Raw genomic sequence first — 26,039 nt, 5'->3', positions numbered from 1 at the left:
ACTGATAATCTCAACATAGTAGTCCAAGTTAGTCTTGGGCAAAAATTTCCAGCTGAATGTTTTATTTAGAGAAGAATGCAAATTTGGGACAAGAAAAACTGTTCATAAACTTGTGCTGAATTTTGTTAGTAGGTCACCTGAAACTAAATAGAAAGAAAATCACAAAAGTCAAACCGCCCCTTTCCCCTCGTTTTAAACAGTGTTTCCAGTGATTGACTCAAAATGATTCTTTTCCATTCTAGGGAAAACCAGGTCTCAATTTAACCCACTTAAATATTTTCTGAGCAACTGTAAGTTATAGACACCAAAATTTCCCTAAAAACACCCAGGGAACTGCGGTCTCCTTTGGGAGCCCAGCTGTTTTTTGAGTGCCTTGCAGGGAACATCATTTGCGTCAAAGAGCTCCTGGTGCAAAGGCTCCTCCCTGCAAGGATGTTGTGTCTTCATTTACGCACTAACAGTACCTTTGCAATGAGATGGGAGATCCCACAGCACCTCCAGCTAAACTCTCTGGAGGATAGGGGGGACCTTATTGCTCTCTACACTACGCAACGGGAGGTTGTAGCAAGGTGGGGTCTGGTCTCTTCTCTCAGGTAAAAAGTGACAGAATGAGAGGAAATGGCTTCAAGCTTCACCGAGGGAGGCTTAGATTGGATATTACAGACATTTTTTCACTGAAGGGGTGGTCAGGCACTGAAACAGGCTGCCCAGGGAAGTGGTGGTATCACCATCCTTGGAAGCGTTCAAAAGATGCGTGGATGTGGCACTTGGAGATATGGTTTAGTAGTCAACATGCTGGGTGCTGGGTTAATGTTGGACTTGATAATCTTTTCCAACTTTAGCAATTCTATGATTCTGGAAAAGAGATGGAGATTACTGTTGTAAAAGATGCTACAAAACATACAAACATTAGAAGCCTTTTCAACTGAAAAGCTAGAATAAGATACAGCTTCTTTGAGACAAAAATATCTTCACTTTTGAGACCACTTAAGTCTACATCTATAGCAACTGGCTCACAAGTCAGCCACAATGTGTTATGGTGAATGGGGTGACATCAGACTGGTGAGCTGTCACTAGAGGGGTTCCCATTAAGCCCCATCCTCAGCCCTGTGCTCTTCAAATGACTTGGACGCAGGACTGGAAGGGACACTGAGCAAGTTTACAGATGATACAAAACTGGGAGGAGCTCTTGACTCCCTTGAAGGCAGAGAGGCCCTGCTGAGAGACTTTGACAAACTAGAGATGGGCAATCACCAACAGGAAAGATCAACAAGGGAAAGTGCTGGATTCTGCACCTGGGACAGGACAACCCTGGATGTATAGACAGACTGGGGAATGAGAGGCTGGAGAGCAGCCCCATGAACAGGGACCTGGGGGTCCTGGTCAGTGGCAAGTTGAACATGAGCCAGCAGTGCCCTGGCAGCCAGGAGGGGCAGCCGTGTCCTGGGGGGCATCAGGCACAGCACCTCTAGCTGGGCAAGGCAGGGGATTGTCTCCCTCTGCTCTGCACTGGGGTGGCCTCACCTCGAGTGCTTGGGGCAGTTTCGGGTGCCACAATATGGGAAAGACATTAAACTACTAGAGGGCATCCAAAGGAGGGCTACAAAGATGGTGAAGGGCCTTGAAGGGAAGCAATATGAGGAGCAGCTGAGGTCACTTGGTCTGTTCAGCTTGGAGAAGAGGAAACTGAGGGGAGACCTCATTGTGGTCTATGACTTCCTTATGAGGGGAAGAGGAGGGGCAGACATGGATCTCTTTTCTCTAGTGACCAGTGACAGGCCCTGAGGGAATGGCCTGAAGTTGTGTCAGAGGAGGCTTAGGTTGGATTTTAGAAAAAGGTTCTTCCCCCAGAGGGTGGCTGGACACTGAAACAGGCTCCCCAGGGTAGTGGTCACAGCACCAAGCCTGACAGAGTTCAAGAAGATTTTGGGCATGTGGTATGGCTCTTGGGGACAGTGCTATGCAGGGTCAGGAGCTGGATTTGATGATCCTTGTGGATCCCTTCCAACTCAGCATATTCTTTGATTCTGTGATTCACTGATTCAGTAACAAGTGGGACTGCTGGACACCCTGAAATCCATAATATATACACACATATTTCACATTATACAGTTCATACAGTGAACATGTATATATTGAATCTCATTTGAGACTGAGATAATAATAGACGTGAATTTATTTTGGATCACAGCTGATTATATGTACCTTAAAACCCCAGCATAGGGAAATAATCTCTCCTTGAGCTGCCCTAGGTTGGATAAACATGGTTTTGGCATTGTTATCCCCTGACTGTAAGAGCTGCATGGTGAGGAGGGAGGGACGAACCAATCTTTCAAGATTGCACAAGATTATGGAGGGGAGAGAAGACCCCAGGACACAGATTGCACCTACCACACTTTTTGTGATCATCATCCAGTGGCTGTCCCTTAACCTGGGAGGAGAGAGAGAAAATGGAGAGGATATTTTTTTCTATTTTTGACTAAGCAGTTTGCTTGCACATTGTGTGGTAGCAGGGAACAATGCCCATAGATCACTTGACCAGAAAGAAGTTTTTACACTATTGCCCTTGAAATCCTTATTTTTGTTATCCACAGGGCTTATGACTTCACTCCCTTTCTCCTCCATCCCCTTCCCTTCCAGCTCCCAGTAGCAGGGGAGGTTGGGCCAGCCCGCTCCTGGCCCCAGAGAGGAGGTGGCAGAAGGCTGGCCTTATTTACCTTAGCCGTTTCCCCGTGTAATCTGGGTAATCGTGTGGCTAATCTGCGACGCGGAGGAGCCCCCCATGCCGCAATTCACAATGCCAACCTATTCATATTTCATACAATAGGGTATTTAAGTCATCCCAAGCCTTGCCAAGGCAATTGCGCTCCCTTTGTTCTGATGTTTTCGGCAGGGGTGTCCGGCTCTACTCCCTCTTTCACACCAGCATATGTCCCAACTCTTGCCTGCTGCAGCTGGACAAGGGTGGTTGTTTTTGTTTTGTTCTTCAAAACCAATGAATTGATTATGGCGGTGTGAAATGTGGGTTAAAATAGTGCCCACATGTATGCATACATTAGCCATTTGCTACATTGCAACTTCACAGCAAGGTGACCGACGAGGCAACAGTGCTCGTGCTCTTCCATTTTGAATGGGCAATCTGTTAAGCATAAAAGGAAATAATAAATAAAAGACTGGCTGAACATATTGTTTGAAAAATGGCTCACCGTGCTATATCAAAGTGAAATTAAAAGTACCTCTACCCCAATGTACTGCAACTGTAAAGAAAGATCAACTCTGGTTTGTAACAGAAGATTACAGGGTTCACAAGTATGGATATAGAATATTAAATACAGACCACATTTTTGCAATAAAGATATTCACCTTTATATACTGCCTATCTCACATTCAGCATGTAGTGAACTCAACAGCCTTATAAATTATACGATCTGATCCCATCTTTGAACAAAAAAGCCCACAGTAAACTCCTGCAGTTCAGTATTTACCTCTCATAAGGGTGTGTTGACAGTGGATAGGAATTGGCAAGGAGACACTGCCTTAATCTCCTAGGCTGGACCATCAGCTCTCTTTCATCCCTGGCTGTTAATGGCAAAAAGTCGATTCTCTCCAGAAACTCTTTTACAGCTTGTACAAAACAGGTCTTGTGGCTCCATTTCTCTCCCAAGGTGTAAAGAAGTGACACATCATAGCAACTGCCTCAAAATTAATACTACAAGCTTAGGCTAAGGTCTGCCACAGAAATGACTTTTTTGGTTTTATGAATAACCCTAAATGTATTATAAAGTAATTTAGGTAATTAAAAAAAAATGTCATATGACACGCTAGAAGATCTCATTCATTCCTAGTTCAAGTTCATGATACTTCATGGATGTATTACTGGTGCTGAAACGTGTCAGTCATGACTTTTCTCATAAATGCCTGAGCCATGTTCCTTGGCTTGTGTTCAGCGTAGGGAAGTTTACACCTGTGCTCTGTATTACAATCAATTTTCATTTTTTACTCCTAAAATTGGGGAAGAAACCAGTTTTGAGCCAATTTTTCACAGAAAGCTAAGCTTTCTAGGAAGAGTTAATTAATTAGAACACGTGCAATATTTTACAGTCTTATAAATAGTACTGTATGGTGTAAAGTACACAATAGGAAAAATATGTACAGCATGGTCAGCTAGTTTTTTGAGTGCTTAACTGTAAAATTAGAAACCAGAAAATTCAAAATCTTGAGGGAAACAGAAGGCATGACACAGACATATTTAAAATTTTATTTTGATTATCAAAGAAGTTACAATACCTTGTTTCAAAATACAACTTTTTAATGTTAGAATCTTGAAACCTCTTTATTTCCCACTCACACACACACACACACACACAAATCACAAAATAATTTAAACAAATAAATCTTCTCAAGACTAATCTTTCAAGACAAAATCTGGCACTAGAATGTGCAGCAGCAATCTATCCATACATCTCCCACTGAAGTCAAGCAGATTTTGTTCAAATTGCTAGCAGTAGAATTTATACCACTTGAAAATGATCCTAATACAGCTAAATTTTCAAATGGTTACCTCCCCCTGCACCCAAACAGCAGGGACACAGCAACAGCAATATAAATGTGCTAATCCCAGCACGATGTATTCCCACATCTCCCTGTATCAAATCATTCTAAAGGGTTTTCAATATACAAGTTAATTAGCTACAATGAAGCAGCAGAGTAACATCTAATGAAGACCGGGGTTTAAAATACCAGAATTGGCCTGTTGTACCCTTTTCTCCATCTTTAATATCAACATATTCTTTCGAAATGGGTTACAGATATGGTTCAAGTATAATTTAACAAGAGACAGGTGGCATTTAATGAACAGGATTATTTTGATTATACGTGAAACATAGCAGACATTTTAAAATATGTATTTCCAGCAACATCTACTAACACCATTTCATCTCAAAATGCTGCTGCCACACAGTATCTATCTATCTATCTATCTATCTATCTATCTATCTATCTATCTATCTCTATCTATCCACTTGTAATGGGGAGCAAGAAGGTGACACCATTTTTTTGCTGAACACATGACATTATACTCTAATTACATACTCTGTTTCTCATTTTTTAAAACAATCGGTGCATGGAAAAGCAGTTGTGTACATTCTAAAGACATAAAAAATTAAATCTCTGTAAAACTAATTGCACAAAATTAAAATTATGCAAACACAAATATCTGCAACACAACTTGCAGAGATAAGTAAAAAGCAACACAGGAGAGTAAACTTATTTACCTAAGAAATATCTACTACTTTCAGAAAACACCAAGATGCATGTTTCGGATTTAACCAAGAAAATAAAAAACCCTAATTAATTAAATTAAGGTCCTGATCCTGACAGGAAATGGAAGTCAATTAGAGTTTATCCATGTGAATCTCATAGCTGGAGTGGGACGGAACACTCCCTTTTGCTGTCTGTCAAGGATGAAACTCATCTTGTAACCCCACCACTTCATTAGCACCTTTCCAGCACATTATCTTTGCCCTAATCCTTCTGTCACTTTGGGGATTCAGGGTCATTAGAGCATTGAAGGGCCGATGTTATTGTCGTGGAGGTGTGAATTGATCACTAAGATGACAACTGGTGACAAGTATACTTTATTAGTCTGCTACTTTGCTTCTTAATTGCTACTGATTAGCCTGTCTGTTAAAAAGGAAATTTGGACTCCTTCTGCCATTGCCAAAGATTACACTGATTTCTAATAGGACCACTCCCCCTAAAGGAGCCCATTTGGACACAGTATATTTGCCCTACTCAATGGAAGTATTTATCTGAGTAAAATCAACAAGGTAGGGCCTGGGCCCTTTAACCCACCCATTATATTTTGTTTAGCTTTTGATTGAGAGAATTTCTCTGTTAAAAAAAAAATCAAGTACTTCTGATTGCTTTGATTCCTTTCCAAAGTCATGAATAAGATAATCTTTTTTTTTTCCAAAAGTCCCATTCTAGACATGGCTGTGCTTACTATTTGAATGGATTTCCCAGAGGAAGAGCTGGCTCTCCAAATGTCATATTGCATTTCAGCTACACATTAAGACAAAACAAGAACATAAAAAAACCCAAAAAACCCGAAAAAAACCAAACCCAAACGTCTGCATCTTGCCAGATTTCACATGCTTCAAGTCTTAATTGCTGTTGACCACAAGAATTACACTTATTATTCAGTCTTACAGAACTCCCTGTTTAAAAAACGTTTAAACAAGAAAAGGAAAAAAAAAAAAAAAGAAAAAACTTTTCAAACTAGAAAACTAGCCAGGATAGTAAACAAATCTTAATGCAACATAAATGTACTATCATACTTGCTCAACAGTGACAACCTTTGGATTATCAGTGATTTTGTTTCAAACCTGGGGGAGCATTTCTATTACACATCATTCTTAGTAGCAAGGAAAAATGAATGCAGAACTCTAAAAACTCTCTGTTCTCTTTTTCAACGTTGATTAAAAAATAACAAGGACAACGAAAAGAAAGCAACTCCCAGATCCCCTATTCCTACTCCTAAACCCACATAAAAATCGGTCTCTGTCTTAACACTCCCTTCCAAAATCCAGTGCTAAACCTAAATCAGCAAAAAATAAAAACTTTAACAAATGTCTAATCTTGGATTTTGTACTAGAGACATTATAATATGAATCTAGGTGCTCAGGATGGATATTCGACCTTCCTGAGTCATCTGAATTGTTCCAGGTTATTTTACAGAATCAGTATTTCACATCCTAATTTTCAAGGATGACACATCTTCCAAGAAAAGAAATTGCTACATAAAATGCAGATTGGCTCTTTGACTTTAATTATGGTCAAAAGAAAACTTCAAACAGCTTGTGCAATAATCTGATCCCTCCCTTCCTCTTCTAACCATGACTACATAGAGCTTTTGCAGAAGCACTTGGTTTGCTTATTAAAAACACTTGAAGATGATGGGAACCTTTAATTAATTTTTTATTTTATTTCACTAGAGAAAAATAACAAATACCTATAGTGTTAGTTGTCCAAGAGTAGCTTTACATGCATGGTCCTGTTCAAGAAAAACAAAAGTACTTTCATTTTATCTCCACAGGTTCATACAAAGCACATCTGCTCCTGACTAGAGTGTTGTTTGGTCCCTTCTTCAAAAAGAGAACCCGATATTGGTATTTGGATGGAAGTCCCTGTAGACTCCATTTTAGACTGTACCTACTTCAACTTCACTTGTTTGGGTTTAAATATTTTAATTTAACTAACAAATAACCCATAAGTGGTCAACGCAATTTCAGTCTCAGTGACTCACCTTAGTTTTCCTTAACCAGTACCTTAACAGCTTGGCTTACCTGAAGCAAATGGGCCTGTGTGGAAATAATCCCCACACCAACTGCAAGAGCTATGGGGTTGATGAAAAAGAGGTTTGGAAGACAGAACATTTCTGTGAAGTAAATGGGAGAAAGTGAGCACTGTCGAGGTCGCCCCTGAAACCAGTGTCAGTGCTTGCTTTACACAACCTGCCCTAACAAATGTAACCGTAGGGAATACCTGTTACCTGGCAGCATTTCTGGAAACAATCACACCTGGATATTCATGCCTGAAGATGGGTGCTAAGAAACAGAAGACACAGTAAGGGCATTGAGACAGACTGGTGCAGGGAGATGCGGCTGAGATATTTCCTTACCATCGCCATGCTGATGACTCAAAATTTGGTTCCCACAGAACATAATTACCTTCCTGCAACACAAAACCAGTGAGCAGCTCTTCCTGGAAGGAGAGTGGCTGAATAACCATAATCTGCTCGTTATGATTTAGGTAAATCATAAGGTCATGTAGATTTTTGGTTTAAAAAAAAAATAAAAATTCAGGTAAGTAATCCCTGTTTGTCTGAACAGCTTAGGGATTTGAGATCCTTCTATTTTACATTAGAAAACATGGACTCTCTGTCAGACAGCCTTTATGCTTTAGTGGAATTAAGTGTCAGACAGCAATTTCTGTGTTTTAGCCACTCCATGTTGTTGAGTTCTTCGCCCCAGAACTCCTCAAATGCCAGAGTGGTATTGTCCTCTTGTGGAAATTTCCACTCTACTGAAATTTAAAAAGTACACAACTATCTCTATTGAAAAAAAAAAAACCCAACAAAACATATATATATATATGTATTCCAAGTCAGTAAAAAAATTCACAGAAATATCTTTAAGGAAATTTCTCTCAAAGAAGGTAGACCTTACATGATGTAGGAAAACAATAGCCCAGAAAAAAAGATGCTGAACACCCTGGAGAGGGGAAACTCAGTGTACTGCAGTGGCTAACTGTCCTACCTTGATGTCCCAGACAGGATGGCATTGTGGAGAAGCAAATAGGTGATACTAACGCTACATCTGGTAATGAGAAAAGTGCTACTGGAATATACTTTGATGTCCATACATAAAAAAATGGGTCAAGTAATCGGAAAAATTTAGAAGAATCACACAAATAAAGGACTGAAAAATAAGACAAAAATGGGAGAAGACTGTAAATTTCTCCTGGAGGAAAAGATCTAATATCAAAAGGGAAATTAAGACCTCCCAGCTAAAAACTGGGAATAGTTGTACTTTGAGCTGAAGAAGGGCATATATTTTTCAGGAGGGTATATATTCCTTTGCAGTGACTGAGAAGAGACTGTTCAATAACAGCTGATCCACTCTTACAGGCAGAGCTGACCAATTTTCTGAGAGACTTGCTCTTTTCAAGCAGAGCATCAGCAGATGATAACGCACCAGAGCCAGCTCCGGGGTCCCTGTGGCAGAGGCCACAGGCTGATGACAGCAGAGATCAGATCTAGACATAGCATCTCTATATGAAATATCCTTAATACTGCAGATTTTCTTCCACTGCCTGAATAATTCTGGGGTTTCTTCCCTCCCATATTCTTGGCTCCCCAGCCTATTGTTCCAGTGTATAGCAACCAGGCACAATGCAGCTAGTACATATCCAAGGCCCTGTCACGAACAACCTTACTAAAAGAGCCTAAGGATGCCACAGCACACGTTCACTAAGAAATGGATGTTGTCTTTTCTTAAAAAATACACGGATATTATGCATGGGTGTTAGCAGGACTTCTAGTTCAAGAAATGGCTGTTTGGATAGGTAAAACACATGAAGTCCTGGTCAGATTGATAGATTAGCTCAGACCTGTGGCATTTGGATTAAAGCAGTATAGAAATGAATCTTATATTTGACATTTAAAACACTTTCAAAGGGAACCTTTTCCACTGCCTGCACTTTCTTAAATCACAGCAGAAAGAACGGCCATGGCAGAACAGTGTGAGAAATTACTATCCAACTGCTTCTCTGTTTTCCCCTGTTATGACTGAAGACATTAGTCCCTGAATCATTTTACATCCTGGCATTATGTGCAACAACACTGTGTGTAATAAACAGACAATGTAACAGAAAGAAAATTTGAAAATTCATTTCTCCTTTCTTTCGGACAACATCTAGATCATATATGTGGGTTGTGGCAGCTCCAGTTGAAAGAGAAAAAAGAAAGAAAGAAAGGCTGCTTTTGGGGGGGCATGACTAAAAACTTTAGATTTATGTAGTCTGACTCCCATTTCCCGCATGACCTTGGCAAAGTCACTTATTGTAACATTTTCAGAAATGGATGCTATTTCCTCAGGCTTTCATTCTCCTTCTCATCTCCAGAGTATATGACTGTTTTGCATGTACAACCAATAGCAAAAGTAAAAGTCTCAAGGGACTTTATGGAGTCTCTGGATCTTGATCCTTTCAGGGCTTCAGAGCTGTTTGATGTAACACACATATAGCATGATTTGTTAGCTGTTCCAGGACCACTCCCACAAAACTTTGGGTTTATGGACTGCCAGAGTTTTCGAAGCCCAGTTTGAGACAGCTAAATCAGCCAGATTAAGTCAGTGAGAGGCATAGTGGTTCTAAAATATCATATCTTTTCCCAGCTAATTTCTTCCTACCACATGACATGAAGCATTTAATGACTGAAGGACACAAAACTGAAAAGTAAGTGTTCATCTCTCCCTTATTTCTCAGCTCTCAAATCAGGGCTCTAGCTATTTTTGAATGGTTGAGGCAGAAGAAAGGAGACAACCACTGAATAAGTTGAAGACCTTCATACTTGGAGGAAGTGAAGGGATATGTTTTATGCATATGCTTTATACATGAAGGGCTTTGTATATTTGCTAGAAACTTGCATTGATTCATAAGAAACATTCTCTCAAACCCAGATATTAAGGTTAAATTGGCAACTGCAATCTCACTCTCCTGCAGGGTTAAATAAATAGTACATACTTTAGGACTGAAAGAATCGATCCGAAAGGAAGGACTATATCAGACTATAAATACACACGGACTGAAGTTCTGCTAATCTGCCTAATTAACTATTGTAGGATATTTAAGTACAGTGTGTATGTCCTCTTTATTGTCACCAATCACTCTCCTGCTCATATTCAAGCTGAGGTGGGCTACCAACCTTCACAATCATCAGAAATCACATTTTGGTGAATATTCAGGCAAGTCTAGCTGAGCACAGGAAGTTGAAGTGCCCTAACAGGGCTTGGAAAAACATCAAACTCTCTGCTGGTGTTCATCCCACTAGTTTTAGAAATTCTCTTATTCTTATCTCAGGACAGTTCCATTGATGCCACTTAGGGTTCTCACTGAACTTCATTTTACTGTGCCCATAGGAAATGTCATTTCTCATTGCCATGGCTTTAACTTTTATTTCCACTTTCTTCCTTTCATTTGTGTGCACATCAAGCATTCACTAGCTAACATTTATTCTCTTCTACTTATTTTCTTTTTTTTCAGGAATATATGTAAGCATGTTATCACTTAAATGCTCTACATAGTTCTTGTTAGAGGTTCTATTAAGTTAAAACTATGTCAAGGTGAAGATATACCTTGCTTTATATGCCAGGTCATAAAAACATCTTAGCTTTTCTGAATATTCTGGACTGAAGGTTTTCTCATAAAAGTTCTGATGAACCTATTCTTTAGTTCCTTTGAACAGCTCTAACCACCAGCAGCAGGACAGGGGACTGTCTGCCACTCTTAGCAGCAAAACTCCACGGGGACAATAATCAGCAAAGAAAGGAAAGTGCACACATTTGTTTCAGTAGTTAAACCAAAAAGATCTGCAGTGAAAGTCCTCTGTACAGCTGACTATAATATTGCACACCTGTAGTGAAATACTGGCAAGTAACTGCATCGGTCACTGCTTTCACTGCCTTTTACACTGGAAAAATCCAGTTGTACCAAGATTAGCCAATAAAAGTAATTAAAGCAGATGAGTAAACCATAATGCAGGCACAAAGTACATAAAATTAAACTAAAACATTGGAAGGGGGAAAAAAAACAACACCTGGAAAAAACCAGGAACCAACAAAACCAAGATATTAATAGGATCCAAAGAACCACCTGCGGTATTCACTTGAGATTCCCTCAAAATATGATGAAAGATGTCACTGTTTGTTAAAAGAAAAACCAAAAAGGTACTTGATTCCAATAGCTTTCTTAACTGCAACCTTCTAATATTTTGGAAACAAAGAAACTGCAGTACACTAACTGTTTGCGATGAATGCGAACACAAACTTTTTAACACCTCAGTAAATACTTGAGAGAGAGCATTACTCTAATATCTGTAAATCAGGGCACCTCAAATTAACCCCACATTCGTTAAAAAGCTTGCTGATTTTATGTTTTTGTTATCATTCTGATACAACCCTGAGAACAAAAGGGCTTAACAATTCCAGTCAAATAGGATCAGGGCATTAATTCTTTTTTGGATGCAAGAGCAACATAAATCATCTGTTCCAGGCTAACAATTTAAAGAGTGCACAGCACATTATGTTAAATAAAGTATTAACACTGAGTTAAGGACTCTTATTAAGGGACTTTGAGAGTTCTGGCTCACATTACCTTACACCATTTTTTTAAATAACCTTATTCCAGCTTTTAAATCCCATAATTATTCCGTAACAGTTTTGTCAGAAAACTCCAGTTGCTAACCATATATAGCTGTATATAACCCCTTCAGTTAAATTCTTATTCATATTAGCAACCTGACCCACATTAATGACTTTTACATTTCAATATATATATGACTTTGTAATTGCAAGATGATTAAATAAAGTGTACTTGATAATCTAAATTTCTGTGGTTTTTGAAACAAACTGCTGAAATAGGGAAGAAACAAATCAACTTTATTTGTGCATGCATGTGTATGCATCCACATGTATACACACACTTTAATACATACTTGTGGTGTGTCTTCACTCAGTCATTTAGCAGAATGACTTCTTCCCAGTCACTTTCAAAGTCTGTCGATCAACTATCTGAGGCTCTTCTGTCATGAGGTCTATTCCTAATTTCAGTGGATGTGCTAGATCTGCTGTTGTGCAGACACGCATGCTAGACGTTGCACAGAACTAATTGAGATCTTTAGATGCTGAGAGTGCAAGAATTCCTTAGCAGTGAGGCTGATGTGGTAGCAGGAGGGAATGGTGGGTGATGCATTCATGAACTTATACATTGGATTGTACATCAGGTCAGACAGGCCATACCCATCACTTGTTCTGAGCAGAAGAGACACTGCTGCCCTAATTGCCTTGCTCCAAAATGTTTTTCACAGCCTCCTTTAACAGAGTTTTGTTTTCCCTCAGTGACACCTGTGATCTCTTTGACTCAAAGAGGCAGGATTGTGGATGTCCAACATATCTAGAGGGCATATGACAACTGTATTTGTTTATATAAATACTTATCTACAGAGAAAGAGCTCTCCAATAGTACAGATAATTGATGTTTAGCTAGAAATTGGAGAAAGCTTTGGAAATTTTTCCAATTGCTAAATATTCAGATGGTCTAAAGTCAGCAGTATGGAACAAATCTAGCCAAAATAACTTTATGTTACAGTAGCTGTTAGAGATGGCAAATAACAACTTTGAAAAAGCAGGTCTCTTACTGTCTCTACTTTTTGGCCCTTCAGTACAAGAAAGACAGGGCCAAACTGGAGAGAGTCTTGCTGAAGAGCATTTGCATGGGCTAAAGATTGGAGCTCTACATAGGAGTTGGACTGGATGCCTCCAAAAGTTCATTCCAGCCACCATTATTCTATTACTGTGATAGTCTTTCCAGCACATCTCTTCATTAGAAATTATTTGAAATATAACAGGAATAATTAAGGAGATAAAAAGGTCCCAGGGATTATTCTGGTCTATTCCATTTCCACCTTTTCCTTAGCCAGATTTTCCATCTGACATAACTCCATAAAGCTTTAAGATAGCTAAGAATGTAGCACCCAACCCTATTGGATTTAAGTACATTTGTCACAGAAATTGATTGGAACAATTACCTGAATAAATAGATATAACATATCTTTTAGTGCCATAAAAGTGACATGACTGCAGGTAAATCATATGAATAATTACAACCAGGAGCCCAGGTTTTCCAATCACTTTCCATACATACTTTGAATTGCAGGGCCTTCTGGTGACTAATTTACCTCTTTTTGTAGAGAAATTAAAGAACAGATTTACCGTGATGGTCAAGCTGCAAGGTACCAGTTAATTAACAGGAAAAATAAAATAAACGACACTTTTAAGAAACATTGAATTTTGCTTCATCTTTGTTACTTCTCACAAGTATTGGTACAAACACAGTGTCAAGAGAATGAATTTTTATGTCTGCAGCTGAGATTAATTCATTTATGAAATGAAAATAATTTTGTGAAACAAATAAACCTTTCTTCAGGCAGAAGTGAAAGCAGCTTATAAAACCTTACCCAATCAGAGAAAATAAGAAAACTGCGTGATTGAGATAACTGTTCTGATAGATTGTATGAACTATTTAATTTTCAAAGGAACTTTCCAAGCAGAGAATCTGTGGGAAAATCAAATATGAACATTGTTTACATGACATGTAATTGAAATTTTTTCATTTAACATTTTAGACATAAAATTCCATTTTAGAAAAAAATGATCAGTTCTATTGGAACGGTCTGTTATCAATTTAAAACAAAAGCTAAAATGGTCAAGAAAAATAAATGGAACAAAGACAATGTAAAATTTTTCCCCATTTTAGTACACAGCTCAGTCAGCTTTAGAGCTGGGAAGATTCCGAAAATGTCTGGATATACTTTTAAATACAAGTAAAGAAACTGTTTTCATGGAAATTTATCTGACTTCCCAACCAGCTCTGCATTTCACAGAAATGTTTAAGTTTCTACAAAGTAAAATTTGCACTGAAGAGGCTAAATATTACTGAGAAAAAGAGGACTACATTTTCTGAAAATAATAGCCTGTTATTATGGACACATCATCCATCTAAATAATTTACCAAAGCTGTTCTGTCTCTTACATCCTGTAATAATTTAATTTTTGATTTCGGATTTTTGATCTCAACAATTTTTCTTTATATTAGCATAAGTGTGTGTATTTGTGTCTTGCTCACTCTCTTTTCGTATATTTCTATAAACTAGAGGAACATACCTGAGACAAACTCCAATAGATAAGAAAACTTGGTGCGACAGTTTTGACTGACCTTTTCTTTCTCCCATTTTAGCTTGTTTTATTTTTGATTAACATAATTATTTCCCAATTCACCATAATTATTTTTGACCCTGTGTTTTCTAACAATTTTGGAAAGGTCTGAACTGTACAAGTCATGACTCTATGAACATGAGCATGTTCTATTGTACAGGGTGGTGTCTAACAGAAGGTTTGGGAAACATCAGGGTAGCGTTTTTGCACCTCTCCTGTTTCAGCTGAAAATTATTATTGTGAAATGTAGCTGAACCTCTGCTTTGAAGACCCCAAGGGAGAGCATGCAAATTTTTATTTCAGAGCTCCGTCCCAGCTTGGCCAAGAAATCCTGAAGTGTGCCCCATCACTGCTGATTCTGTTCCCTCTGAACCGGATCCTCCTCTAGTTGTGTTGAAAGTCCCAGCTGTGAGCAAATCCATTTAGAAATGCCAGGGGAAGTAAAAGACAAAAAAGGGTTTCTGCATTTGTCTGGTCATTATTTCACCAGACTATGAACTAATGTTACTGATTCAAAATGCTTTCTGACAGTTTATATAAACATGCAATGTCTGGTGGAGTACCTAAGGATTGTCAGCCTGGAAAAATAGTGAGGATTCACTCTCTGGGTCAATAACTCCAGCTTCCACCCACATTCATGTCAGGCCCTCAGCTTCTGGATGAAATCAGAGCAAGTTGCCAAGAACAACACACGAGAGATAGCTACATGTTTTCCAGCCTCAGGAAAAATCTAGTTCAGATGGGTACACTCTGAAATTCGGACCACAGTGTAGATCTGTTCTTTTTTTTCTGGTCTCTGCCTGTGTGAAACACGTGAAGAATTCAGACTCTTACATTTGCCAAAACAATGCTAATATCAAGTCAAACATGAACAACTTAAAATAAACATCACTGAATCTTGGTCTAAACTGGAAAAAAAACCCCAAACAAGTAAAAACCAGTAAGACTAGCCATAAAGCAGATGGATAGAGTTACTTGAGCAGTGTAATGTCACTGATACTTACAATACTAATCACAAAGATTATGGAGCTCCTTTAGTTTCCAGAATTTATTCATTAGACCCACCAATTCTCTTTATTTTCATATGCCAAACACTAGCCCTTGGAGACAGGGAACTTATTTATTTATATAGACTTCTACAGACTTATAGTGGAGTTCTTCCTGTCGGCTGAATTCTACATGTTAGTTTGAGAGACCAAAACACTCATATGCCGTGGAACCCCAAGGAGATGAACGAAGATGTCCTTCCCAGACCCTTCCAGTCACCGACAGATTTGACAATGACACAGAGGTAACAACACTTCAATTAAGTTCCCTTTAGCTATGTGGAGTTGAAACTACTGTTTAAAAAAAAGATAAATAGGCAGGAGTGGAGAAGAAAGAAACAGTGCTTTTTTTTGCTGAGATAGGAATTTTCCAAACATTTGCATTTCTGTGTATCAACAGACACATCCATGTAGTTTCCCTCTTTGTCAAATAATGTCACATAATGTTCTCAGCTTGGGTCACTTGCTAATACAGGAAGAGAAGGGCTGGGTCTTTCTGAGAGTGTGTTCATTCGAAAAGGTGTTTATTCTGTATATTACTTCAGTTTTCCACTGGGGATGGTTTTGTTCTCAGCATTCCTCTCCCTGAACCAATTTGGAATCAATGCCTGATCTTCTGCCTCTCTTGCAGCTTGCTTTCAGAGTGTTCTCCTTAAGGAAATTATGCATGGAAATTCTTTTTTAGGAGCTTTCACTGAAACCACAAGTCTGTAGCTGAAATGTATACTACCGAAAAATTTTGCCCAAAGCTTTGTCTTGGCTATATAACAAAATTATAGGTGTGGACCAATTTTTGAATTAGCATGAAAACTGCTTTTATGTGCATATGAGAAAGGCCTTTTGAAACATCTTGCCAAAGGCTTTTTTGTCTTCTGGTTGTTATAAGAAAACATGGTTGCCCAAAAGAAAAACCTGATCATGGTTCCACCTTAATCAGATTCACGATCGTGTCCTAATGCAATTTGTCCTAATCCATTTCTAAGGAAGACAACCATTTAAGATTTGGAAAGACGTGTGGGAATAAATATGGCTATATGGAAATCCCCTGAGTCCTTTATTTACTATATTTTGCCAGTTCATAAAAAAACCTAATTACATTTCAGAGAAAAAGCCATTATAAATGCAATGTATATTCTAATACAAAACTCCTCTACCCGGGTGTCCTGCAATCAAACTGTGCTCAGTTTGCAGTCTCACAGTGCATTTTATATCTCTGTGACTGGTTTTAGAATAATGATGCCATGCTTAACACACTATAATACTGATCTAACATTTCAGCTGAAAGTGGTGCTATGCTTGTTTTGTTTGGGAAAAGAATGCCTTCTGCTTAGTGTGGTAGCAAATTGCCCTTACAGCGAAAGAGATAATTACTTGATACTCATGGAATAAATTAATTAATACCTGTGCAAATATCTGTACATTCATCCATACACAAACCCCTATATATTTATTTAATTAAAATTATATGCTCCAGAGAATGAAGAGACAGTTCAGTGTGTTCAGGAATATGTTTAGACATACCTACCCCACCCCATGCACATCAGGAAGAAAACACTTAAGAGAAGATTTAGCTTTCTACATATGAGTTGTCCCATTGGAATTGTGTGAATAAAGTTAACCATAACTGTTTTGAGAACTGGGGTCCTAAAATAATACAGAGGAGTTCCAAATGCAAAAAGGTCTAGGTTTGTTTGCGCTGAAATTCTTTCATGTACTATTTCCATCCGTACACACACATTAAAATATTATAAATGTTATTGTTAAGAAAAATTTTGCTATAAACATTACTGACTATAATAAATGCCATAAACCTGGGGCAAGTCAGCAGTGTAAATAATCAGAGTCTTTCTATTTACCCATTTGTAGTAAGTAGGAGATCATGTAACTCATGAAATTATAATTATCCAACATTTAATCATTTGTTTTTTACTTGAAAAGTTTGGGAAAGAATGTTTTCCTTTTGCACACTCGCATCTGTGGATGATCATTTGTTCTCCAGCTGGTGAAAACTGAGGTCCTAATTCAAAGCTTATCATCTGCGATAACATTTTTATCAGGTGACTGGTTTCACGTACTGGAAAAATCGTGCTAATGAAGAAACTATGGTTTTACGTGGACCCAATAAAGGTCTTTTTTTTGTTTGTTTGCCTGATGAAAAATAGCCCTCCATTGAAGTCAAAGTTTTGTTTTACACAGGACTGCAAGATAGAAAAAATTGACTCAGTTCCAACCTGGAGCTAAACCTAAAATAGTGGAAAGAATAGTGAAGGAAAATTCCATTACTTGTTCAAAACACATTGATCTTATTTTGTGCAGCTATAATGTTAAATAAGACAAATGGGAAGAAAATAAACTGAAAAGCTGACAAAAATTAAAAATCTTTTTGAATCCCAGAATATCAAAGCAATATTTCAATATGAAATTATTTTTAAGATTTTCTGAATAAAAGCCATATTGGAAAGAGTTTCAATTTTTATAAATCAGCATATTGAAAAGCAAAGTTTCCTCAAAGTGTCTAAAAAAATAGAAAATTAAGTCCTTCTTCATAAGATAGAATGTTAGGTTTTCCTTTTATTTTTAAACACACAGAAGTGAAATATATCCCTTTAATGTTCTAATGATTCTCTATGCAGTGTGCCATAAGACTGAAAAAAAATTGATGTACCCCTTGAAATCTTTTAGGTGGTGTCAGTATGAATTTTGACATTCAGAAAACTTCATGCCTTAGCAGTATCAACAGTCAAGAGACTCAAGAAAAACTTTGGGTGTGAAAAAGGTGTGTTATAAGCGGAACTTTACTGGTAAAACAAAAGGACTAAGATTAGATGCCTCCTGATGCATAAGCAGAATTTGAAGTAATTTGTAATAACTGTGGGAACTTTAGTTTCCAAGAAAATACAATCTCCAACACATTTACAGTTGAATAGAAAGGGAGACACAATACATTTTTGTTTCAGTACACTGCACTAGTAAATCTCCAAACTGAAGTCCTAATTAATGTATGCACGAAACATTGCAGCAACTAAATCCGTCTCCTTTCAAATTACTACATACACAAAATGGAGAGTGCTCTCCTTTGCTTTTTGTTGCTCTTATCACCTTGGTTTGTTGTGGGATTTCTTTTTTTTTTTTTTTTCCTACATTGGACCTTGCTTTTATTTGAAGAATTATTTTTCCCTGTGTATTTGGTTTCAGTGTTTGGCATATGTTTCTTATGCACGTATCACACCATGTGTAGGCCTGGACACCATCATTGGTCTAGACAATAACACCTTGTACTCATATGAGAAACTTTGGCAAAGTTTGACATATGGCAAACTTTGTACTCATATGACAAAAAGCAACTTTTTAATGTTGAAGAATATTAGAACTAGTACAGAATTGCTGTGTTCTGAGCTGACAGGCAATGAGCATTCAAAAGTAACAAATCCAATCGGAGAGGAAAATAAACATATTTAACTTGAGACATTTTGGAAAGAAAGGTTGTCAAAAAATGGACATTCAACACTTTCTGAAATACTACCTTCTTTGCACTTGATACCAAAAAAAGGCCCAGGTAACCAAAATTTTTTTTTTTTATATTTATTTTTAATATTTAATTTTAGATTTATTAAATCTGAAAGTTGCAGACATAGTTTTTGCAAGCTCAGCATGCTCAACAAGTAACTTTGAGTACCTTTAACAAGACAAGACTGATTTTCCTATTGGGAAGATTAATTTCTCATTGCTGTTTTTGTATAAGTACAGGCCTGTTTTCCTTTGTAATAAATAAAGCTGAAGTCAACACATGTAACCACCGGTATAATACGTGCATGTTGTGAAACTTGCCCTGACTCAAATCTGTTTAATGGTTTTCCACTGAAAATTCAACATCTGCCAACACCACACAAATCTTGATAACTGATGTCATCATGAACCCATTAAGCCTTGGTTTTTAACATGTTAGGAAAACAAAGGGTTTATGGAAGACTGCTAACAGAGGGCTAAATCCTGGAGGCCTTATTCAACAGTAGGAATTGTTCTTTAAGTAAGGTGTGAGTAAGAACATCTTAAGCCTGGCAGAATGTAAGCAAGCTCTTGTTCCACATTAAATTTAATTAACAAAGCCATTCATGAAAATGACACCATAAGATATGAAACCTGTCACTGCAAATCAGCTTTCGTCACTGAGGCTGATTTGGGAATGCATGTCCTGCCACACCAGCTACTAGCTTTGATGTGTCACGAGTGTGATACTGCAGCAAGGAAAAGTCATTTAAATAGAGGGGGAGCTTTGGAGGAGTTAGGCATTTTCCCCTAAGGATCTGAAACTTCTCAGCAGTGGCCATCCAGAGATACACATTGAATAAGAAGGTCCTCATACTAAAATCTCAAAATACACCTGCAGGATCCCTGTAGCTGTAGCTAAGGGAAAAGCTGTGTAGTGTTGAAAGAGTAAGGAGAATCTATCCAGATAGAGGAGGAATCCCATGTTATCTCTAACATCCATACACCTGCAAAACTGATAGTGCCTATCCAGCAGTTTGTTTCCTGGGCACAGAGGTGGTTAATCAAAGTTACAGCATAAGACCTGTGGGGGAGGGAAAGTAATTTAATTAATGTGCCAGCTATCCTTGCCAAAGCTTTCACCAAGATTAGGTTCAGATTGTAAAGAAATCTCCGAGAGAAGGATAATTCTCAACACCTGCGGGGACTTTTATTAGCTGCCTGCACAGAATAGAAAACCTTATGTTAAAGTATTTTGTCTCTGCTCTACCAAACTGACCTCACATGCTTTTATCTGGCCATAACCATAAGCAGATTTTAAAGCAGGCTACAGACGAGATTGCTAATGGGCGAGTGCTCTGTGACAAATCAACTTGAATAAAGTAACCTGTGGATGGAAGCAATCATATAAAGCTGTTCAAAAGGGGATGCCATCAAAACAAGGGGAGGTTTGGGTGCACAGAGGAGGAAGAAAGTGAGGGAGATCACTAGGATCTTTAACACATCCAGGGGAGGCATCTACCTAATGCAGCGTTATGCTAGATCCAGGTCCAGACCACCAGGGCAGAACCTTGGCTTTGTTAAGGTGAATAGAAAAATACCTGCAAACCTCTGGATCTTTTTCTCCTGACAAAATTTCAGCAGTGTTTTTTGTTTGTTTGTTTTGGAGTTTCTGGTTTGTGTTTGTTTGTCTATTGTTGCTTTGGGAGATTTTGTTTGTTTCTTTCTTTTTTTTTCCAGAGGCAGTTAATTCTACAACATTGCAGAATAAGGTTCAAAAGTTGAATGCACAGCCACAATGCTTCTAAGGAAACAAAACCTCAGTAAACACCTGATGTGTTTAGAAACATATTGCAATAAATCTAGGAAATTATTATGTTTTGGTACTGCATAATGTAACTCCTCACTAAAAGAAATTCAAGTGAATTTAAGGAGTGTTTTTCCATATTTGGTTGTGAAATCATTTGTTTTCATCTGAAAGGAACAGTTACAACTGTCTGGTGGAGGCTTATGAAATTGTTATTCACTCTTGATACAGCGATATGTATTTTCAGCACATATAAACACAGACACGTGCATGGACATGTGCAACGCAATTTCTGCAAAGATTTGTGGCAGGAAAACGTGAATTCTTAAGTGTTCATCATTCCAAACACTTTTAAAAGTCTTTCTTTAATCTGTTTTATCCATTTAAATTTTATTTTTCTGTGGTTCAAAACACTCCTACCTTTTTTCTAGATAGAAGAACAGCAAGAGGGCTCTGATTTCCATCCTTTTAGTGCTAACAAAATGAAAGTACTGGCAATTATAAAAAACATCTGTGACTTTGGAAAATATAGTAAAAATCTTTAGATTTTTCCAGAAATAATCTTGAAACATTGCCATGGGCTTTGGTGGTTGTACTTTCTGGTTGCATTTTCTTGCTCCTGTCTCAGTTGTACCAAAATTCTTTAAAATAAAATGTTAATGACCGTTCACAGCCCAGTAATATCAGGTCAGATCCTCCCCTCTTCACTCAGGCTAACCAGCATCTCATTCTGCAAGAGGCTTAGTCACCTAAATGAGTGATTATGATGATAATGAGTAAATGCCATGTATATCAGAAAACTTTAACTCATTTCTCCTTTCATTTTTTCCTAGCAAACATTGCAAAAACAGTGAGTCACCCCAAGTATTGATTGCCCTTTACTTGAGGTGGGGTAATTTATGACACTTACCACTTACTGTGCAGGTGTTGCATTCTATAAAGAGCTGCAGGAGGTAAGGAGAGCAGAATTGTGACAGAGCCCTGCCACTCGCACACATTTGCAGAGGAGTTGCAGAATCAGATGCTCATGTCATGATCCTAAAATTCAGGAGGAAATGTCCTCCCACAGCTTCTGAGAGTATTTCCCACTGATCTAACAGCTCACAGGCCAAAGAAATTCCTGGGCAAATAAAATATATGAGTTCAGAGCCAATACTGCTTTTAACTTTCAGAAAGATGAATGCAGTCTTAGTTTCAACTAACTGTGCACACTTTAAACACTATAAATCTCTAACATTATTAGTTTTTGCAAAGCAGATAATGCAAAAAAACCAAATGCAGTGGGATATTCCTAAACGTGTTCATGCTTGTCCAGCAAGGTAAAATTGCTGGTAGGGGTCTGAGCCACAAGCAAAAGAGCATTCCAGCACTCTCCACAATCCATATTCAAGATTATGGCCTTCTCCTGCCATTATGTTACAACTTACAATCTTTTTAAACCTATCCCTAGGATTTTACTTTGAAAACAATTCTGTGTATGTATATGAAAGAGTACAACTATTAATCACCTTTTTAAAGACTTAATGACTAACACATCATTTTCAGTACAATAAGTATCAAAGACAGCTGTGCAGGTATCTGTTAGCATTGCTGATACACGTTTCTTTAGATAAGACCTAACTGTTCATCTTATTATAGACGATGGAACTTGAAATGATGCAGGGAGCTGTAAAACGTAACACACTTTGTGTTCTGTGGAATTTGCTTGGGCCCCAGCCCTAAAGAGTACATTCATCAGTTTTACACCTGACTAGTTCCACCAGTTGAGAGAGGGTTACTCATGCGTATCATGTTAAATGTGAAAATAAGTGCCTGCAGGATTTTAAGGAGCAACACAGGCACTGAAAAGACAGCATAATCTTGATGGGCAAATCACAGGAATATTCCTCTACCAAAAAAAAAAAAAAAAAAAAAAAGTGAGCCTGCTGTAATAGCTTTGTCAGTGCAAATTTGGCAAACAGAACCATGGAGGTTGACTGCAGTTTTTCCACTGTAAGCCTGACCTCTAACTCATTAACCTCCCACTAAAACAGTATTCACCTCATATTCAGTTATTCAAAGAACTCAAAGGAAAAGAAAACTGGAATGAAGTTTTATTCCACTTCCCTGGAAAAATGGAAAGCCATGCCGTATGTGTAAAATTTCATAAACACTAGAAAAAGATTAACAAAGAAACTATGAATGAATTATTGAATGTATTCATATAGCACCTGGATTTTATAATTTTTTAGTCCACATTAATACCATTGGATGGTAACTCTATTTTCATATTTCATTGTTCTCACATAAATGTAAACCAATCCTCCTGAACACCAAAATTGCAAAGGTTCAAGACCAATGATAAGACATGTTCATTATTTCCCTGGGTACTCACCACCTGTCCCATTGCTAACCCTGCACTCCCCAATATTCCAAGGTATTTCTGCAAACCCCCCAATTACACCAAAATCACTTTTAAAGCATTTCCTAGAACCTGAGTAGATGAACAGCTGTTAGTTTAGGAAGTCTTAATGGGAGCTACTTCACCAAATACTAACATTGCTTTCTATTTCATGGGATTGTGCAGAATTCAAGACAACCTAAGACTTATCCCATGGTGGTTGTTTTTGCATGGGTTTATCAGAGTCTGTCTAATTAAAGACAGTTCTATAAATAAAACATCAGGCCTTTTTTATTCTTCCTGTTATTACCCTCATTAAGATAGGATAAGAGCACAGAAAGGTCATAGTATGTGAAAAATTGTGAAGCATTAAATTAGATCCCTTACACAGGAATAAAACCAGTACTTCCCAAGTTCCTTCATGAAACTCAGATGGGTGGCTCACTGGGAAATATCCAAGCAACTAGATGAAAAACTTCACTCCAACTTCCCAAACATGTATTTGTCATTTGTTGAAGAATTTTAGGATGATTTCTTTCCTCTAGTCTTTGTATAAATCTTCTAACTAAAGCACTGAAACTTCTAAATAAGGGAGCATAGGTCCCTGCAACCTTGGAAACAAAAGATTATTTTTACTTTCCTTGATACAATGCAGTTTTTCTTATCTTAAATTTGTCTATCTCATCCTTTTACTTTAAGGTCACCGAGTTTTCAGGTTGCTCTTTGACAGTAGCAAAAGGCACCTGTAAGTTGCCAATGCACACAGACTAACCAACCTCTTGCCTTTCCCCTGGTCTGAAAATTGTCTATGTAATACATCACCACCAAACTCAAAGATTTCTAACCTCTGCTTTGCTGGTTTTTGTTTAATTTCAGACAAGAGAAGACCCTGCTTGCCTTAAAGCCTGACTGGTTTCTTCCAGCCTTACTAGCTGATGTAAAGAAAGAAAATGCTTCTTCTTACAGTTCTGGACAGTACTCTGCAAGTCGTCTTGGAGATTGGAAAGACTGTGAAGCCTTCTGGGAAGAATCTTTCCTCAGCTTTTATTTGCTCACTCCAAACAGATGTAATTAATTCTGCACAAACACAGATATGCACAACTCTTACAAGTGACTAGTTTTCAGAATCAATAGCAAAAATACAACCTATTGTGATTTGTGTTTTTAAAGCTGCATAGCAAAGGCTGATCAGCAGGGCATTCACAGTCTAGAGGCAAACCCCTTACACAGGCAAATTATGGACTGGATGGACAGAAACAGGTTGCTACCTCTTCGTTTCTGCAGGATTTTCTCTACTGCCAGGTCCAGTTCCATAAAATACAACCTTCAAATGGAGGGGGGACTAATCCTATTCCAAGTTACATGTGCCTAATTTCAAAGCTTTATGCCTGAGTGCTATCCACATTCAGATGAACACTGCGTGTTGCTCACTCTTCATATTCATACACTTTTATTGCTTTGATTCAGTTTACAAAACAGTTTATAAAAAGTTAGCTTGAGATGCTGTATTCCTGTTTCCTCCAGTAAGGTGTAGTCAGTCAGTAAATATAAGCAGTATAGTTTCTTTTTATCTTTCCTCTTCTAAGAAACGCTGGTTTATAATGGGTTAAAAATCTGCTGCTAAGCACTGGCCATTTTAAGGTGTATTCTTCTCCCCTGCTGATTTGTCCTCTGACCTTCTGGGGGCCAGAGTGGCTGCAGACTTCATTTTTACTCTATTTCCTGGTCTCTCTCCTGGCTGTGCTCTCAATGCTTCCACAGCAGATTAATGACAGCTAATAATATCTGATATATCTGGACATTGCCACATAATGAGTTGCAGTCCCACTGGGTGCCCGAAGTGTCACTACTAACAAATTCACCAGAGCAGCACATAATTAGCATGTAAAGGGAGTGATCATGCAGTAAATCTGGAGGGGAAGATGGATAGCCCATGAGGAAAAACTATAAGGGAAAACTACTATTCTTAACACTCATTGGTAAATGTATGTTTCTTGCCATGAATATTTTCTTGATAACAAACTGTGGACAGGTTACCTTTACAGTAACATTATTCCTTCCACGGCTGATAGGCAGAATTTCATTATGCCACTGCTAATGTTACAATATTTCTGCAAAATGTCACCATATGTAAATTAGAAGAGGTTAGGGTTTCCGTCTTAGTTTTCTTTCAAGATGCACTGTCCCTTTCTGCTATGGCCTAATTCCCCTTTCTACTAGTTTACAGACATGTTAACATTGATCCAACCTTGCAAAATAAAATTGGCACTGGACTATCTTCCTTCTCCAATAGCTAAATAAGAAGGATGAAACTCCACACATGATGGAACAAAGATAGGAGAATAGAAATGAGCTTACTTGATGAGGTTTTATTCAAAGTATAACCTCTCCTGATACATCAGAATATACCCAATAAAATAAAATGGATCCATGGACAATGTGAGTTACCTGACCTCATCCAATCACAGGTCTCTATCTTGTGACCATCTGGCTGACCATCACACCCCAAGTGCTGCCTGTAGTTTGGGTGTGGGCAAAGAGGCTTTCCCAAGAGGAGGAGGTCGATAAGGAGCAGATGAATTGTCCTGATGGGCTGCATTCAGCCTGAAGAGACCTAAATGGGACAGCTCTGCTCTAGTTTCAGCCATTTGTCCTCATTAGAAACCATTGCTCAGCAGTGTTAAAGAGTTCATTTCAGTTTGAAGTTGTGTCATTTACAGGCCTTTTGCTTCTTTGACATCTGTGTGGGAACACTTGCATTTAAATCT

At 38.1% G+C, this 26,039-nt stretch overlaps 1 long non-coding RNA gene across 1 annotated transcript; it reads right to left on the bottom strand.

The window, feature by feature from the left end:
• Positions 1–659: 659 nt before the first annotated feature.
• Positions 660–24,218, bottom strand: LOC116447100. Its single transcript, XR_004241484.1, has 3 exons — positions 21,802–24,218; positions 2,392–2,431; positions 660–855 (listed from the first exon to the last, which is right to left on the bottom strand). It is a non-coding gene; the product is annotated as an uncharacterized LOC116447100 (long non-coding RNA).
• Positions 24,219–26,039: the final 1,821 nt, after the last annotated feature.

Source organism: Corvus moneduloides, chromosome 1 (assembly GCF_009650955.1).
Source record: "Corvus moneduloides isolate bCorMon1 chromosome 1, bCorMon1.pri, whole genome shotgun sequence".
NCBI classification, from domain to species: Eukaryota; Metazoa; Chordata; class Aves; order Passeriformes; family Corvidae; genus Corvus; species Corvus moneduloides.
The sequence above is the reverse complement of the archived record's forward strand: the minus strand, read 5'-3'. Positions and strand labels throughout refer to the sequence as shown.